This window comes from Triticum urartu, unplaced genomic scaffold (genome assembly GCF_003073215.2).
Source record: "Triticum urartu cultivar G1812 unplaced genomic scaffold, Tu2.1 TuUngrouped_contig_4502, whole genome shotgun sequence".
NCBI lineage: Eukaryota > Viridiplantae > Streptophyta > Magnoliopsida > Poales > Poaceae > Triticum > Triticum urartu.
Window position 1 is genome coordinate 3,748 of NW_024115095.1, and position 17,895 is coordinate 21,642.

Sequence of the window (17,895 nt, forward strand, 5' to 3'; positions counted from 1 at the left end):
AAAAAAATGTCTCTTATATTATGAGACAGAAGGAGTAGTTCTTGCATTGCAACATAAAACCAAAGAGAATGCACATTTCGTTTCTTCTTTCCTCTCCCCCAACTCAGAAGATGATCACCGGCTCGGAACGGGACACGTGGTTTAGCAGCAACCTACTAAAACTCAATGAGAAAAAAGATCCTCAGAAAGATAATCATTGTAGTAATAGTATAACCTTAGAGAAGGTTGACATCGCATCACACCATTAGAGACGCCTCAGCTCAGCTCAACTTTAGCGTATGCTGTCAGGAGTCTCGCCGCCAGCGCCAGCGGCAACGCCAATCATCACCGGCCGGCTGTGCCCGCCGACTACACAGCACAGATGTCCGGATCACGACAGCAAAGCCTTTCAAATCGGATTAGCCGATCGATCACACACGCTGACTCACGCTTTGCCTACCAAAAAAAATCTGAAGCTGGCTCTGCTTCTGTCATCCTGATTCCACGTTTCCATCAGAAATTAACCCGTCCACACACCAGAACGGATGCGCTGTCTGATCCGAACAAAAATCTCGTCCATGTCACGGTATGGTCTACGTACGCGCGTCGACAGGGCCTAGACGTCTCCCAAACACGTGTCAGGCATGCAGATGTGTCCAATACTGGTTTCCCATGCTTTTACTACTAATATACCCATCTTCTGCTATGATAATTAAAAAAAAATCAATCGCTGCATCTCATCTCTTCACAGCTTTAACCACCATCACGTACGGAAGATGATATCCCGATCTCTTCCTTGCTTGCACATGCCGTTACTGTCCAGCTATTTTATGCTGTAATCTTTTACTACCGACTGTCGGTAGAAAAAGGTAGTGCTTCAAGATGCGCAACAGGTATACGAAGAACTAGTACGACGACGACGACGACGTCGAAAACGACGAATATCTTGCATACGAGAAACGTTTGGAGTTACGTGCAAGGTAATGGTTTGAAGGTAAAAGCATCCCAGATACCCTAACTTGTAGGGAATATGATGATTTAGTCTCAAACTTGCAAAATACAACCTCACCATACCACAACCACACAAATGGCAGCCAGGTCGCCGGCCTATCACAGCATGACAAATGGCGATTTGGTCCTCGGCCTATCACAGCATGACAAATGGCAGCCAGGTCGCCGGACTGGTCGTTGCCTGCACTTTTGCACAAAACACCTTGCTGTCTTGTCTAATTAATCTGCGCTACACCGCCGAGGCGGACGCGCTGCGGGCGGAGCTACACAAGGAAGGCCGTGCTCGCCGAGACCAAGGCGGACGCGGGGATTGTAGCGGTGGCGGCGTGTGGGCTCCGGGTCATGCGTAGCCTGAGCCCCCTGTACTCTTTCCTCCTCCTCCTTACCGGCGCAACCATGGCCGCCGCGGACCCTTGGTCCACCGACTGCCCGAGCGACACAAACTACACCCGCGGCGGCGTCTTCCAGGCCAACCTCGACGCCCTCCTCTCGTTCCTCCCCGCCGCTGCGTCGTACGCGTCCGGGTTGGCCGAGAACACCACCGGCACAGCGCCCGACGAGGCGTACGGTCTCGCGCACTGCCGCGCCGACGTCAATGCATCCGAGTGCCGCTCGTGCCTCGACACCTGGGCGCGGGACGCAGCCATCAAGTGCCCCGGCCAGAAAAAGTCCACGCTCTTCTACGACGCCTGCCTCCTGCGCCACTAGAACGTGAGCTTCTTCGGCGTCGCCGACATGTCGTGGCTGACCGGCTTATGCAACGCGGTGAACACGACGCAGCCCGAGCTGTTCAAGACGCAGCTGGGCGCGCTGATGAACAACCTCAGCAGCAAGGCGGCGTCATCCCCGCGACTGTTCGCGGCCGACACGGTCGACTTGACGCCCTTCACCAAGATCCACGACATGTCCCAGTGCACGCGCGACCTCGCCAGCGACGACTGCAACCGCTGCCTCGCCGTAGCCGTCTCGTACATCCCAAAATTTTGCGACGGGAGGGAGGGAGGACGGGTCGCCACCCGGAGCTGCTCCATCCGGTACGAGTTGTATCCTTTCTACAACGCCCAGGCCCACTAGAAGATAGGGTAAACTATTCTGAATTTCCTTTTGACAGAGAGCGGCGACGACGAATCTTCCCTGGGGGTGCAGCAAACGACGACGCCACAGCCAAGATAGCTCTGTTCGTCTCCATTCCTGTTGCTGTCGTGCTATTGGTGCTGTTGACGGTTGCTTTGTATCTCTGCAAGAGGAAGAACAGAAACCACACGAACATGTGCAGATATCCAGCGCGGGTGAGTGCTTCTCGATTGATCATTTCAAATCCCCGAAAAGGAAGAACACCGAGGCTTAATTGTTCTCTCTCCCTCTATATATACTGTTTGTTTTTGTGAGCAGACAGTGAGTATGGAGGAGACATGGGAAGCTCAGAGTCTCTGTTGTACGATTTCAGCACTCTAAGGGCTGCCACTGACAACTTCTCTGAAGAAAATAAGCTCAGGGAAGGCGGGTTCGGGCCGGTCTACAAAGTAACGTACACTGAACTTGGAACATGGGCATCCACTCTCCAATTGATTTTCCATGTCTGAACTGAACAATCGACTTGATGTGGTTTGGTCGGTCAGGGCATTCTGCGGGATGGGCAGGAGATCGCGGTGAAGAGGCTGTCGAAGACCTCCCAGCAAGGGCTCGTGGAGATGAGGAACGAGGTTGTGCTGGTGGCCAAGCTTCAGCACAAGAATCTGGTGCGCTTGCTCGGCTGCTGCATCCAAGAGGAGGAGATGCTCCTCGTCTACGAGTTCCTCTTCAATAGAAGCCTCGACAAGATTCTATTCGGTCGGTACCTAGTTCTTCAGATTGTTATACTGCAAGTGACATTCAGTTTCAAGAGTTTACGTACTACTCCTTACCAATGTGCGTGCGCGCAGATCCTGCGAGGCAGCAAGAGCTTACCTGGGGGCACAGGTTCAGAATCATCCAAGGGATCAGGCGAGGCCTTCTTTACCTCCACGAAGATTCGAGGTAGGACCGGGGCGTGCACAGCTCAGTTCAGGTTCGAGGGGGTTCGGACTGAGGAGTGGCCCACTCAACGATCACGATCGATCATGCCGAGGCATGTGTGCAAGAATGATTTGCTCCGCCCACCACGGCAAAGACAGTTTTGATTGATCAATGCCACGGCAAATTCAGGTGGAGGTGAGTGCGGGTTGATTAAAGGAAACGGCAGGGGGTTTTGTGCAAAAGTGTGTGCGCCGACTGGTCCAGCCACCTGGCTGCCAATTGTCGAGTTTTCATTGGCCTGGGACTAAATCATCACATGAGGTGTAAGTTGGGGTATGGTGGAGTCAAGTTTTGCAAGTTTATAACTAAATCGTCACATTCTGTGCAAGTTAGGGTACCTGGGGTGCTATTACCTCAATGGTTTGACAGTTTACTCAAATTTTGATTCTGTACTGCAACGAAGAGAATTACACACAAGAAACCCCTACGATTAATTCGGGGAAAAAAACATGCTTGCATCAGCATTTTCAGGATTCGGAAATGTCGCTGTTACATCATCGACAATCAAATGAGTAGACGTAAGTGGTGACGAATAATATCAGAGAGAAGTGTTAGCTTTGAGACAGAGCCATCAGATTCATGATTGATTCCATTTATCACAATATCTTTTATTACCAAGAGTAGGTAGACTCGGGGAGAATATCCGATGAACCCAATCCCGGTTGACATTTTTTTTGGATAATTCTAAAATATAACATGAAAAATACTGGTATCTAACATGTCACAAAATTTCAAATAAAATTTCACAACACAGGTTGAGAACAAAAATAGAGAGAATCACAACTAACAGTGCCTAGATTTCCCCCCAAAAAAGAACAGTGCCTAGATAAGTTGGGCTTTAAATTTGGCCCATTATCGATATTGATGACAAGTTTGTCCATTTTGTTTTTCGAGTTATGTTTCACATTTAGTCCTGAATTTTTTGTTACATCATAAAATGTGCTAAATTTTTCACAGATTTACTTGAAGCATTTTGAAGTATGAACTGAAGCCGGGTGCATCAGATACTTTCCCCTTTCATCTAAACGTTGCAAGGAACTTGAGAAATTTCATTCGCAAAAAAAAGGAACTTGAGAAATCATTCACAAAAAAAAGAACTTGAGAAATTTACAGAGGCAGACGGAGGTTTTATCAAAAAAGAAAAAAGTAAAGGGAAGAGGGCTCTCAACCTGTACCACTACTATAAGATCAGAACTATATCAGGGAAGAGGCGTACAAGATTGTGTCATGGAAGAGGAAAGAGTTTGAAAATCTCAAAGATTTGCTCGTTCCTTTTAGACTTTATTTTGTATTCCCTGTTGTCAGCTCATGTATCTCTACCATGTACAATTCACTACTATAAATATATCATGGTATTGATTGTCAAAAAAAAAACTATCTCATCGAAGGACCAGCAGCAACAGCTTGTATATCCCCACCTTGTTCTTCTTCTACCTCAAGTGCACTTCCCTCCATAGGGAAGTTCGAACCTAAGCTTCTTTGCCTCCCGTCGAGACGGTTCTCGAGCTCGAAGCACTCCTTAAGCTGCGCCACCACCTCCGCCATCGTCGGACGCTCCCTCGGGACCTCTCGCTTGCAATGCAGTGCCAGGTCAGCAGCTTTCCGGACAGAGTTGATGTCATGGTCCCCTACCATTCTTGCGTCCACAATGCTCTCCATGGTGCCATGGTCAAGGCTCTGCTGCACCCACTCGCCGACATGGACACTCACGCTGTCGCTGACCGGGATGACAGGAGGACGGCCTGTGATGAGTTCCAGGAGTACGACGCCAAAGCTGTACACGTCGCTCTTCTCGCTGATGTGATAACTGCGGAAGTACCTGAACAATTGGAAGACACAGGGATCCTTAGTTATGACAAAGTAAAGCCACTTTAGGCAATGTTGATTTTTTTAGAAAAGGAGGATAATCCCCGGTCTTTGCATCTTTGCATCATTGTGATGCACACAGCCATTTAGGCAATGTCGATGAAGCAAGTATGTAGGAGAAGAGATGTTGTGCACGACGTACTCAGGATCTAAGTAGCCCATAGTACCAGCTGGTTCAGTGGTTATATGTGTTTTCGAGTCGCCGAAAGCCTTGGTCAGGCCAAAATCAGCAATCTTAGCCCCAAGATCTGTGGTCAGCAGGATGTTGTTACTCTTTACATCTCTGTGGATCAATGCTGGCTTACACGCAATGTGCAGATACTCCAGACCTGTGAACTTAAGTAAATGCCAGTGTTTGCAACACGTGCAAGAAGAAATCTAAGGAACTAGCAGTAGATGGCGAAATCCTAACCTTGTGCAGCATCAAGGGCGATGTGAAGACGCTGCTCCCAAGTGAGTGGTTTACTAGTAGAACCTTTGCACGTCAACACAAGTTAAAACATAATTAGTTAGAAGATTTTGGAGAAATTCCCGGGCTTCAGTTTAGTACCCACACTTGATTTAGGGTCTATGCAGTTCTCCTTTGAGAAGTGTAACATTCTTCTGTAATACGAATTTCAAGATATAGCACACTGATGATCTAATCTAGGGCGCCTAAAAACTGAAATTAACCGATATAAGATATTTGAATAGCCAAGATGAAGTGTTAATTTTTTTTTTGCCAAGATGAACAACCTCTCAGATGATCCTGCAGGTTCCCTTTGGGCATGTACTCGTAAACAAGGGCTAGATGATTTTTGTCCTTGCAGTAGCCAATCAAGGAAACCAAGTTCTTGTGATGAATCCTTGTCAAGTGCTGAGCCTGCAATATAGCTTGCAGAACTTATGTTCAGATAATTTAAGCAGGCATATAATAAGAATGGTAAGTAAGTGCAGTTCCATCTACAAAACCATAAAAAAAACTTGACAGAGAAACAGATGGGCCACACAAGGATTCGGAAGGTGGATGAAAGGAAAAAACACAAATATTTGAGTTGTGACACATAAAACTACAAACTGAATTTCCTTTTTACCTCAGCCAGAAACTCTTTACCCCCTTGTGAAGATGAATCAGAACGCACTTTCACAGCAACTGAGTTTCCGTTCTTCAGGTAGCCAAGGAAGACAGCTCTGAACCCGCCCTTGCCAATCTCTTGGCTAAAGTTGCTCGTAATATGCTTCAGTTCTCTGTAAGAAAATTCTCGGTTCTCAAGTAACGCGGATTCATCTTCAGGACCAGTAGCTTTTCTCTTATCTGAAAACATACACAAAACGTAGTTAAAGGTGAGAATAATTTTTCTGGAAAAAGGCAATAAATATTACAACAGTGTGCAATGCTCCATTCAAAATAAAACAGTGTTCAATGCACAACACAGAAACCATTATTGCCATCTGTCTGCCTTACCTTTTCCCTTGAGCTTTTGGTGTAGCAGAAGAAATAAGACAACAAATATTGCAATGACAGCAACGATCGGAATAACTATTGCAGCAAGAAGTGCCCCATTAATTTTCTTTCGACTTGATCCACAGGCAGTGCCATTGGCACATATATTTGCATTATTACCAACCCTGCTAATATCAAAGAGTATACAGCTGTTCACGTTAGTAATGTGCTTCCACGGTATTCCAGATAAAGAAATATGTTTGACTGAGATGGTGCTCACAGGAACCAGTATCTCTATGAATATTCAGGTATCAATCAGATCTAATTGTTAACTAGGCAAGTAATATTGGTACTCCCTTCGATCCAAAATAAGTGTCGCAGTTTTGAACTAATGTAAGTTAAACCTTAGTTCAAAACTACGACACTTATTATGGATCGGAGGGAGTACTTTAAGGATGCGTTTAACTGGCAAACGTTCGCTGTGGGCGAATTTACCAGCGAACGCCCCACATGTCATGCTGAAATAACTAATTGACATGCATTTTTGAAGGAAACACCATGTACGGAAGGGGAAATTGCCATGTATAGGAAAGAATTGCCAGCGATTTTTGGAATTTTTTTCCATCCACATGATCTGGATCCAATGGCTGTGGGGGCGTTCGCTGGGAGTGCCTTCTGAGCGAACGTTCGCCCATTAGCATCTCCAAATTTTAATGGTAATTTTATGATATAACTTCTCGAGGAAACGGAGGTAACCCAAAAGGCTCATGGGTAGAGAGTAGGCGGATTCTAGCAATGTGGAGATGAGAAATCAAACTATAAAGTGTTTACTTCTGAAGTTTTATGTCATTGCAATTAATACCTGACGATGGATAATTCTAATTAACTAAAAGTAGTATACCTTATTAAATGGACAGGTAGAAGGAAATTGAAGAGCACATAGCTATAATAGCATACGTTTAAAACAGCTAGCATGATACTAACAAGATGCCAAACATTTTACAATATTAATTTTTAAACTTTTGCTAATTTTTATTTAGAATGTAGTTCAGGAGAACTCTACCTTAATGACAGAGTCCCATTTTGTGATTTTTGAAGAAGACTGTCAGGGATTGCTCCATATAGATCATTGCTGGACAGATCCCTGTGAAAAGAAAATGATGCAACTAAAAAGTGTTCTTACAAGATCCTAGAACTGGAGCATATATATGTAACAATGTACCAGAAGGAAAAAAAAGACTTACAGAAATATTAGAAACGGAAGCTGCCCAAGAAAATTTGGAATGGTGCCAGACAAGTTGTTGTTTGACAGATCCCTGAAATAAGTAACAGCTCTTGTGAATACTAGTAAGAATGGGGAACATAATGATGTTTCAGAACTGATATTTTTCAGCTTCACTTCTTGATTACATTCAAGACGAAAAAATAAACAGGTAGGCATTGCATATAAATGAAAAGAATTATATTTCTCTTCCAAAATACCTCCATTAGTAAACGGATGGCGTTTTTAGAAAATGACACAGTCTCCAGCATATATCTTTGACCGTCACCTTTTGTCTGTATATGCTAGTACTAAAGTATTTTCATGACAAATCTAGTGATACTATTTTACCTTACCAATCTAAATATTTTCATATATACTAGTCAAAGTTTAAAAGGTTTGACTGCGCTTTCTCAGAATTCATGTATTTACGAATGGATGCAATATATATTTAAAGAGTTTTCTAGGACTATTTTTTGTGGATTGTGGGGAGAAGTAAGCAAAAAACTCTTGAAGTATCCAGACTTTTAGACTGTATGGATATATGACAGCAGACACAAAAAATTAAAGAAATATACTGCCGTCTACTGTGAAGTTCAAAACAATCTGTCATGTACTGCTTGGTAAACTGTTTCAGATATAGTTGAGTAATTCAGATTCATAGGTAACTTTGCCAATCAGTCCCTAGGAAGACTACAACATGAAGCAGAGGGAATAATCATCAACATGGTTAATTTTGGTAGTATTATAAAAAGAAAAAAGCTGTGGCACCTTAAAATTCTACAGTGAGACATGATGTTGAGAACCTACAGGTACTGAAGTGCATTCAGATCTCCAAAATCAGTAGAGATGGTACCAGCCAATCCAAAGGAAGACACATTTCTGCCAAAAAGATAAATTCAGAATAGTTAGTTTCTCCAGATGAAATGCCCTGATGTTTCTATGAAATATGCAAAGTATTTCAGCCTATAACAATTTTTTAAATTTCATCCAGACATGATTATGGAACTTACAATGCTGTTATTCTAGAGGCATAAGCTGGAGGATAGGAGCAGGTTAATCCTATCCATGCAAAAGCTTTTGGAGCGCATGGATCGCCCATCCAGTTTTTCTCCACACCAAAATTTTCTTGGATTGCCATCATGGCTCTAGCTGGTTCACCAAAACAACAACAAATGTTCATGTCCATACAAAATGAACAGACATGCAGGCAAGCAGGTCAAATGCGATAAGTAGTGGCTACTCATTCAGTCTAATACTTTTCATATTGCAAATTGTATGAAGACTTAACGTGGTCTATTGTTAAAAAAAGTGGTCTAAGTAAGTATTAACTGTAAGAAACATACACTCTATACTAATATTGCATCGGTAAATTCATACCATCTCCACTATCAGTAGTGACCTCAGTTATCGGTTCCACCAAGTACATCTCCATGGCATTCAGGATAGGTGGAAGAGTTGCATTTTCTGTAGCAACAAGTGAGACACTATAACTTGCCAACCCTTGTACAATGCCTGAGAAAGAATCGGCGAATAGGAATGGAGGGGTGTAAGGTTGCGCGTTCCATGTCTTGTTATTGACAATGATGTCAAACTGCCGCACAGCATTGCTCCGTACATTCTGCAGCTCAGAGAAGTAGAAAACAAAGAAGTAACTGGAGCTGATATTCTCCGATCGATCTGATGGACCCCATGAGAAATCGATCCTTGAACCGTTGACAGTTGCTGCATTTTGCATAACAGCTGATGGCACGTCATACACATCGGTGACGTAATTCTGGACGACAGATGTTGCAGATATTTCATCCCAGTTTGGGATTGTGTCGTAAGTCGACCATAGGCGGTCATGGGGATCCAAGGGGTACCTGTTCAGACCAAAGAAATATGTTTGTATGATCTAGTATCGTAGTTCACTGTAATTGGAGTCAAAACCTCTTTTTGTCCGAAAGTATAACTTGCAGAGACATATCCATGCAAAGAATGTCTAACATTAGCGGCTACACTCATTTACACGAGAATGTGGTTTTCTTCTTCACTTTTATGTTTATTGACATTAAATCTACAATATACACAGTCACCTAGGCTAAATGGCAGACAATCATTGATTTAGTTTGTTGAACTTGTTTCAGATAACAATGACCTAAAGGACCAAACAAACCTGATTATGCGATTGTCCGTGGGCCCCAAATTGAACCGATTGGAGCTAATCAGCACCAGAGATTGACTTGCATTTAACAGTCCTCAGTGGCCTCAGATCCAGCCCAGAAATAAATGGAGTTCCCATCCCTTTGTTCACCAGACAAACATGCAGGTAGTCAGCAGGAGCGACAACTATGATGTCCATCCATTTGACTGCTCCTGCAGCACTGATATTAACTTCATGCCAGTAGTTTGCCCCCATGTACAGATCAAAGACAGGAAGTTTGTTAAGGCCATCATAGTTTCCGTAGTAAAAAAGCGCACGGACGAAGTACTTGTTTCCTGCCAGCAAGGACCTCAGGGCGTAGCAATTGCGTGCTCCATGCTGAAAGAACCGGACGTTGAGGTTGCGCTTTGCCAGTGAAGGCTTGATGTAAACTGAGGAGATGTTGCGGTTTTCTCCTGAGGTGATGTATCCATAGTCTGAGACATATATTAATGTTGAGCTGGGATCTTGGTAGGAGGAGTTCATCGGCATGCCACAATCGATGCTTATGAAACCTGCAAAACAAATTACAAGTCAAAATAGCTGTGGAGAATCAAATGGGCAATAACTTGTTCGCTTTCTCAAAGAGTTCTCACACACATTGATGCTCAAGTATGGTTCTGTGGAGTGGATCATTTTGCCTCTTACACAATCATGTAAACAGATATGATCACTGCAACTGCTTTTCATTGTTTACTGTCTGAACACAAGAAGCTGCAAGAATTGAATGTAACGCACCTAGGTCATCAGGCTGGCCATGGATAAACTGGAAGACGCAGAATAGGAGAATCACAACCCATAGATCCATGCTTCCTGCTCACCCTTGTAAGAATAACTACCTCCTATGAGATAAGAGGCAGAGACTCTATGCATATCCACAGACCAAATATACTCATGCATCCATGTTATGACCGTGCTATTCTGCAGTTATGGGGCAAGAAAGTCAATGTACTAGGTCAGCTATTATATGGTCCAACTAACAAAAACTTATCTTCATAATACTTATTAAGAATGTCCCACCAATAGAGAGGATACATCTATAACATTCTTCCTACCTTTGTGATTGACAGCATGCATCTTTTGTTTTTACTTAGAAAAACTACGACTCCTTACAAAACTCTGTCTTGATTATCTGTTCACGGGGTTTCGAATCTCACGATCATCATGAACACAAGGGAACAGACATGTTCACCTAACATTGCTGTGGTTATCTGCTAGTATAACTCAGAGCAGAACAACAAGTCAGGAAGGTGACTGAATCTGAAAGCTCAAGAATTTCAGAATATGTATTAAACTAGTAGCTGTCAAGACTGGAACCACCCCAAATGGTGTGGAAGTAATAACATTCTAACTGAGCCAATTTAGTGCACTTGACCGTGCCGGCGGCCGGCTGCATGCCTGCTCAGCAAATTTGACCTGGTACGCTAGACTAACAAGATGAACCTAACGAATCTTACAAGTGGCACGCAAGGATACAGTAATCGGAGAAGAATTAAATACATCATTTGATGACTTGATGTGCCATGAACAATTTTCGCAGTTATTATACTGCCGGGATGAGCTCTGGCAGTTGATTTCCTAGGCAGATCTCGTGCTCTGCCGAACAACTCGGATGCCGAAAGGAAACGACGCTGGGTGCTCAGATCAGATGGAGCCTGTCGGCTTTCGCTACCAGTACTGGCAGAGCAAAGCGCATCGCCGCTGTGGCGCAGAAACCACGTACCTTGCCGTTGCCGTCCCCCCTCCTTGTCCACGGTCGGTCTCAGTGGGCAGCACGTCGGCGCGCGCAGCAGGAGACCCGCACGCGCGCTCGCAGCAGGAGAAGGTGGCGGTGGAAGTTATTACGGCGTGCTCCGGTGCGGCGGCTGGTGCCGCCCCAGGCGCGGCCACGAACTCCTCGGACGGGCTCTTTTTTGCCATCGGCATTTCGCCGAACACCTATCGGGCGCCGGAGCACCGCCTCCCGAGCATTGCTTGGGTCGTCAGTCGTCGCCCGTTGAGGGCTCCTGTTCGAAATGAAAAAGGAAACAAAATGCGACGATGCTTAGTCACTAACGTATGTTACAAGTCTATATTACTGATAAAAGAAAATGTATAAGTGTAACTAGCACAATTGCCCGTATCGTTGCAACGGTAGAATTAAACCCTCACATGACAATGCACGGTCAGACGGAGTCTCCTGATTGATGTGGCCATTGCCAAGCTCCTGTTGTGGCCGCTATAGCGGCTAGTGTAGCTAGGTATCCTTCATAATTTTAAATAGAACGCTAAGTCTTTTAGAGACGGACCATTTTTAAATAGTATAGCATGCTATAGTGCGAAAATGCCGTTTGGAGGCCGAGCTGCATGCAGCTTGTAATCACCATCGTCAGTCATCATACAGATCTAGGGATGGCAATGGGTACCCATCACCCGCATACCCTGCGGGTAAAAACCCTATCAGGGTAAGGGTATGTGACATGAATTTACCCATGGGTACTTAAATTGCAAAATACCATACCCATTGGGTAGAGAGGGTACGGGTATGGGATCGTATAACCCATGCCCGCGTACCCATGTACCCATCTAAAATGTTGACAAGTGGGTTTTCTTTAATATCATAATGTATTAATTTTCCCCACCAAATCGTGCTAGGTAAACACTCTATGTGTAGTCAAATTATCTCTATAATTTATCATGATTTTGTGAACTTATAGTGTATGCCTATGTGTTATTATTTGTGATTATGTGTTGTTGTTTAACATTTTTATGTGTCACTTTATAGGCTAGTATTTTTGTTTATGAGAATGTGTTGTTGTTACAATATGTTGTTATACATTGTTGTTTAAAATGTGTTGCTATTAATAATTTATGATTATATGTTGCTTTTTACAACTATTTTCTACTCAATCGATGTGTTGTGAACGCGGGTTCTTTTTACCCACGAGTACCCATATACCTTGTCGGGTGATGGGCATGGGAAAAAATTATACCCTTGACGGGTATGGGTACGGATGATGGGTAAGTTCAGGGTTTACGAGTAAGGGTATGGGATGGCTCCATCCATACCCATGCCCTGTGGGTGCCATCCCTATACAGATCAGCTGCAGCGTTGCATTTACTACGTGTATTTCACTTGTCAGGTACTCATACCACACCGTATTTCCTTTTTAAATACTGTGTCATCCCATGTATAGACGACGCAGTGCTGCTAGGCTTGTTAGAGGTGCCATCATTTCACCCATCAAGTCCATGATGTGCAAGCAGTTCATGAACATGTGCACGCGCACGCTCTTATGTTCCCATAGTATTACAGCACGGGCCGTTGCACAAAAGTGTTTTGTTCCCGAACGTTTAGGCTCACGATCAGACTGTTTGGAAACAATCTATTTATACCGGCCAAGAACAACACTGCCCTATCCATTGCAATCCAGCAAAGCTAACAAGAACACCACCATAGATATGGCGTCGTCGTCATTCTCATCTCGGTCGAGAGATAGACGGCACAGCCCATATATCAACAGAGATATCATTGGAAAAAAAAACAAGGTCATTTTTTCTTAAACCACAGCACAATCTATCTTGACCTACCAGAAAAAGCAACACGTTGCTAATGCCATGGCTACCCCAAATTCAGCAAACATATAGTCTAGTAGAATACACACATGGAGGTCTCAAAGTGACATAGTTCTTATATGAAAATAAAACGCCATCTATAATGACATCAAACCACAAACGAACAATGTCAATAATCGCCTGATGCTCATTGTGGATTGCCAGCTTTTGGCGTGTTGTGCATGTGTTCTTCCTTTGTGTAACTATCTATGTGCTGATGTGACTTCCAATCCAATTTCTCTCCACAGTTAACTGATAGATCATGTTTATGCTCTGACTTGTGCTCGCACACATGCCAGCCACAATCCTCCGATCTCAGCAGCCGCATCATGGCATTGCACCCACACCTAGTCAACCACACGCACGCACACACACAGACCAGCAGCAGATGTAAAATGGTCAATCTAATGTGACACACACTACATATATGACAAAAACAGATTGAATCATTCCGTACAAACTTCTTTTGGTGTACATTAAAACGGCTTTTTGCGTATCGGACACCAAAACCAACTTCCCAAGAGTACAGGTTGTAAAACTCATAGCCCTCCTCGAAAGAGTCAACGCTAGTTCCAATTGCTGGATTAATAACATCTCCAATCCAAAACATTAAGGTGCGGGAGATGGGCGAACTCTCGTTGAGTCCACGCGGTCAACGCTACGAAACAAAAAGATTAGCCAGGCCACCACATCTTTCGTTTTGTCACGTTTCCTCTTTCCTCTCTCGCACACACAAACCTCCACACAACTTGCTCTCTCACTTTATTTCCACCCAGCTAGGGTTCCCGTCGCTGTGCCGCCGCCGTGCCCCGGCCGTCCCATCCTGGTCCTTCAGCGCCGGCCACTGGAGAAGGCAAGGCATGCCGCTCCCAAACTTTCTCCTCTTCATGGCAAGGCGGGCCTCTCGACCCGGCTGTAATGGTGGTGGCAAAGGAGGAGGAAGGAGATGGCATGGGGAAGATGAACTGGAAAAGGTCAGTAGCGCGCACCGCCTCTTCTTGCTCACCATTGCAGCCTCCCCATCTCTCCCTTCCACTCAGACGCTGCCTTCTCTTCCCCCCTTTCCTCCCAGCCTGGTGTTCCCTCTGCCTCCATCCCCACGCTTGCATCGGTGACCCAATGAGGAGCTCTAGATTCGGTAGGGGGAGCTCGAGGTGCCGCAGTGGTACACAACACCATCACCATCTTCCTCGGCAGGAGCAGCACGGGCCGTACACACAGTCGGATCCATCATGCTCTAGCGTCACCGCAGGTGCACGACGACAGGATGCACACACTCTTCCCTTCTTCGGTTCTTCCTGATCTTCTCCTCCCCTTTTCCCAGTGCCATACTCTTAGAGCTTGTCTTCTTTGTATAGATTTTGTTTCTGTATGCCTACAAGGCGTTCGAAGAAAATCCAAGAAGATATCTTTGGATATGTTATTTAGACTCTATTTAACATTGAAATGTGTACAGCCAATGGTCAAAGTGATAGCACCGAGGATGATTTGTGGAACTTTGAAACTAAAATAGTGGCTGTGAAATGTCTAGTGGATCTTTATGTCACATTTTTTGATCTGATGCAGCCAAAACTCACTAGAGTTACCTCTGTTGTTACCAGTTTTGTCAGAAGCGCTTATAGATAACCTGCTAGCACTGGCATGTCTGTTTTTCATCGTTTAACAGAAGGGCTTGCAAGAAAACTCTTCAAGGATGAATGGAAAGAGATCTTATTATGCTTTAATGAATCACTGAATCAGTAACAGGTACATTTGTTGTTTTCGGCAATATAGTAAAGATGATGCAAAATATTAAAATTCCAGAAAGAAACAAGTCTTACCCTGAGGCAGAGAAATATTCAGATCCTGACATATACAATGAGGATGAACAGGAAGCTAATATGGAAACATCGTCTTATGCTATTGTCAAGATGAAGAACCATGTGCCTCTGCAACTCTCAATTATTTAGGTACTTCAAACCTTGTACCAGTTTAATTTGATGCTGATCGCTTTGTATATCATGTCTTTCTTTCTAAATTTTGTTCAATACTCTGCCTTGCTTTGCACACCCAAACGAAATAGGAATTAAAAAAATACAACAAGATGTTTGCCTTCATGATTTGTGTTCAACAGGCCAATAATTATATTAAGATCACACTCACCATTCTCCGGCGAATCATTAAGTTGTATGAGACACACAGGAGAATGAGATCCTTCTGTGCTGAGCATATGGGCATAATTTTGGAGATGCTATCGGCCATTACGCCCATGCAAGTGAAGTGAGTTCTGAATCTGCCTTGCACATCAAATTCCACAAAGCATGCTCCCTTATGGAGATATCTGAGCCAGCATCCATCCATTTCGAGAATGAATCTTACCAGAGCTAGCTCAAACTTCTGCAAGCTTGCTTCATGAAAACCCATCTTTGTCATGAGAAATGAACATTGAGTCATAAATTATGCTTGTTTATGTAAAATACTACGGAAGTATCTGAACTGTGCAGGCCAGGAACCATATAAGGATGCTTCTTGTAAAGATCCAGTTGTACACTGGGTGCTGCCTTTATGCGCTACTAAGAAAAATGAAATGTCTGCTAGAACCCCATTGGTCCTTCATGTACTGTGGTTGCTTGGTGTCTAGAGAGGGAGTGCTTTAGGAGGAATTTGCCACTCCTTTTCCCCTTATAAGCTAATCTCGTCTGCTGTGAGCATAGCACAAGCGAGGTTCAAGTTGCACTACATGATATCTTTCAGACATCAGTAGGCCCTATAATTTCAGTATAGCATATATTGATTGTTACCAATTGTACAATTTTGTCACTCCATCATGGTAGGGTAAGTTGATTGATAGTCACATAGATATATGAAATAAGAAAACGATTGCATCTTGACAGTGCCATAAATGATTCAAACCTATCCCTCCAGCATTCTGGTGTTGAAGGTAAATCCTTTTATTGTTTGTTGGCATGTCAACTTATTTTTAAGCATAGAGCAGGATATTGATATACTCAGATACCTGGAGGGAGGAGACCTTTTGAAAGACATTTGCCCATCTTTCCTAGCATTATTTTTTATTCATGGGGGTTTCGAACCACCGATCCATGACGGCCTCCGCGTTGCATGCCTGCTAGCCAACGACGTGGAGGACCATAGTGAATTCAATGAACCAACAGCCAAAGCCACATTCATCATATGGAATGGAATCTATCAGCACTTTGTTAAGGTTTGTCGTCAGGTTAGCTAACCTTGCTAATTTCCCTTCTCATTTTCTCCTGATTTTGTTATATTCAATATATACATATATGCTAATTTTTGTTGTTGGTTTGACATTTTGAAGGCACCTCTACTTTTCGACGCTGCCATGTTTCATCCGTTGCTTTTGAAGCACTATCATCGGTTATGTAAGCACTAAAGAATACATTCCCTGATTATGTTGATTTTGCATAACACTATCTTAAAGCTCAAACTTGGAGGTACAAGTACTAAATATGCGCATTCTTTGAGTGTGATGGAACAACATCCCGTGGTAGAAACAAGAAAGTGGAAGAGGCGCGTCCCTACCTGGCACCGCCCCAACTTTTTCTCAGGAGGCCCGCAATGGCGGGGCCCCACCACTAGTTTTGATCAACATAGGCACGAACCGAAGCCTCAAGGGCAGACACTCTGCTAGAACTGTGCTCCCTCTCATCTGCCATTTTTTGCAATGCAAAGCAATGATAGTGCCGTGCCCCGGCTTCTACTGCCGATTCATTCTAACCAACAGTACAGGTGTCTTGTTCTGAATCTCACACAACACAGCTGCAAAATTATGTCTGACAAATATCTTGGAATGAGGTTTTAATATGAAGAACGGGAACATCACCTCCATGTCCAACAAGACCCTTTTGTCTTGACACGACCACGCCGTCTTACTCTCCATCCTCGGTGCCGTGTCGCGGGCCATACTCCTAGCGCCAGGTTCGCACGAATCGCCTACCTCTTTGCCACCACCATTGTACGAGCTGCAGTTCCTCTCGGTTACAAATGTTTCCTCCGTCTCCTCACCTGCTTCCTCCTCCATAGGGCACCTGTCGTGGTTTTAAGTCTGACAATAGTGTAGGGGGGTAAGTATGGAGAGGCAAGATCTTAGCTATGGAGAAGTTGTAAGCACGCAAGGTTTACGAGTTCAGGTCCTTCTCAGAGGAAGTAATAGCCCTACGTCTCGGAGCCCGGAGGCGGTCGACTGGATTATGTGAGTATGAATTACAGAGGTACGAACCCTTGTCTCGGAGGAGGGGGGTGGCTTATATAGAGTGCGCCAGGACCCTGGCCAGCCCATGTTACAAAGGGTTCAATGTACATTAAGGCAGTGCGTTACTGGTAACGCTAGTCATAAAGTGCTATGATGACCATAAAAGCTACTTAATGACTGACCGTTAGCGTGCGGAGTGACTTTAGGTCTCCTGGCCGTCGAGTGGTTGGATCTTGGTCGAGTGGTTGCTTCTTGGTCGAGTGTCTCCGAGTCTGTCGAGTGGAACACCTCCAAGTCGATTGAAAGGTGAT

At 44.3% G+C, this 17,895-nt stretch overlaps 3 pseudogenes; 2 read left to right on the plus strand and 1 right to left on the minus strand.

Moving 5' to 3' along the window:
* Nucleotides 1-989: 989 nt before the first annotated feature.
* LOC125527922 lies at nt 990-3,674 on the plus strand (annotated as a pseudogene).
* A 460-nt stretch (nt 3,675-4,134) lies between these two features.
* On the minus strand, nt 4,135-11,807 carry LOC125527921 (annotated as a pseudogene).
* Nucleotides 11,808-14,107: 2,300 nt separating this feature from the next.
* LOC125527919 lies at nt 14,108-17,508 on the plus strand (annotated as a pseudogene).
* The last annotated feature ends 387 nt before the right edge of the window (nt 17,509-17,895 follow it).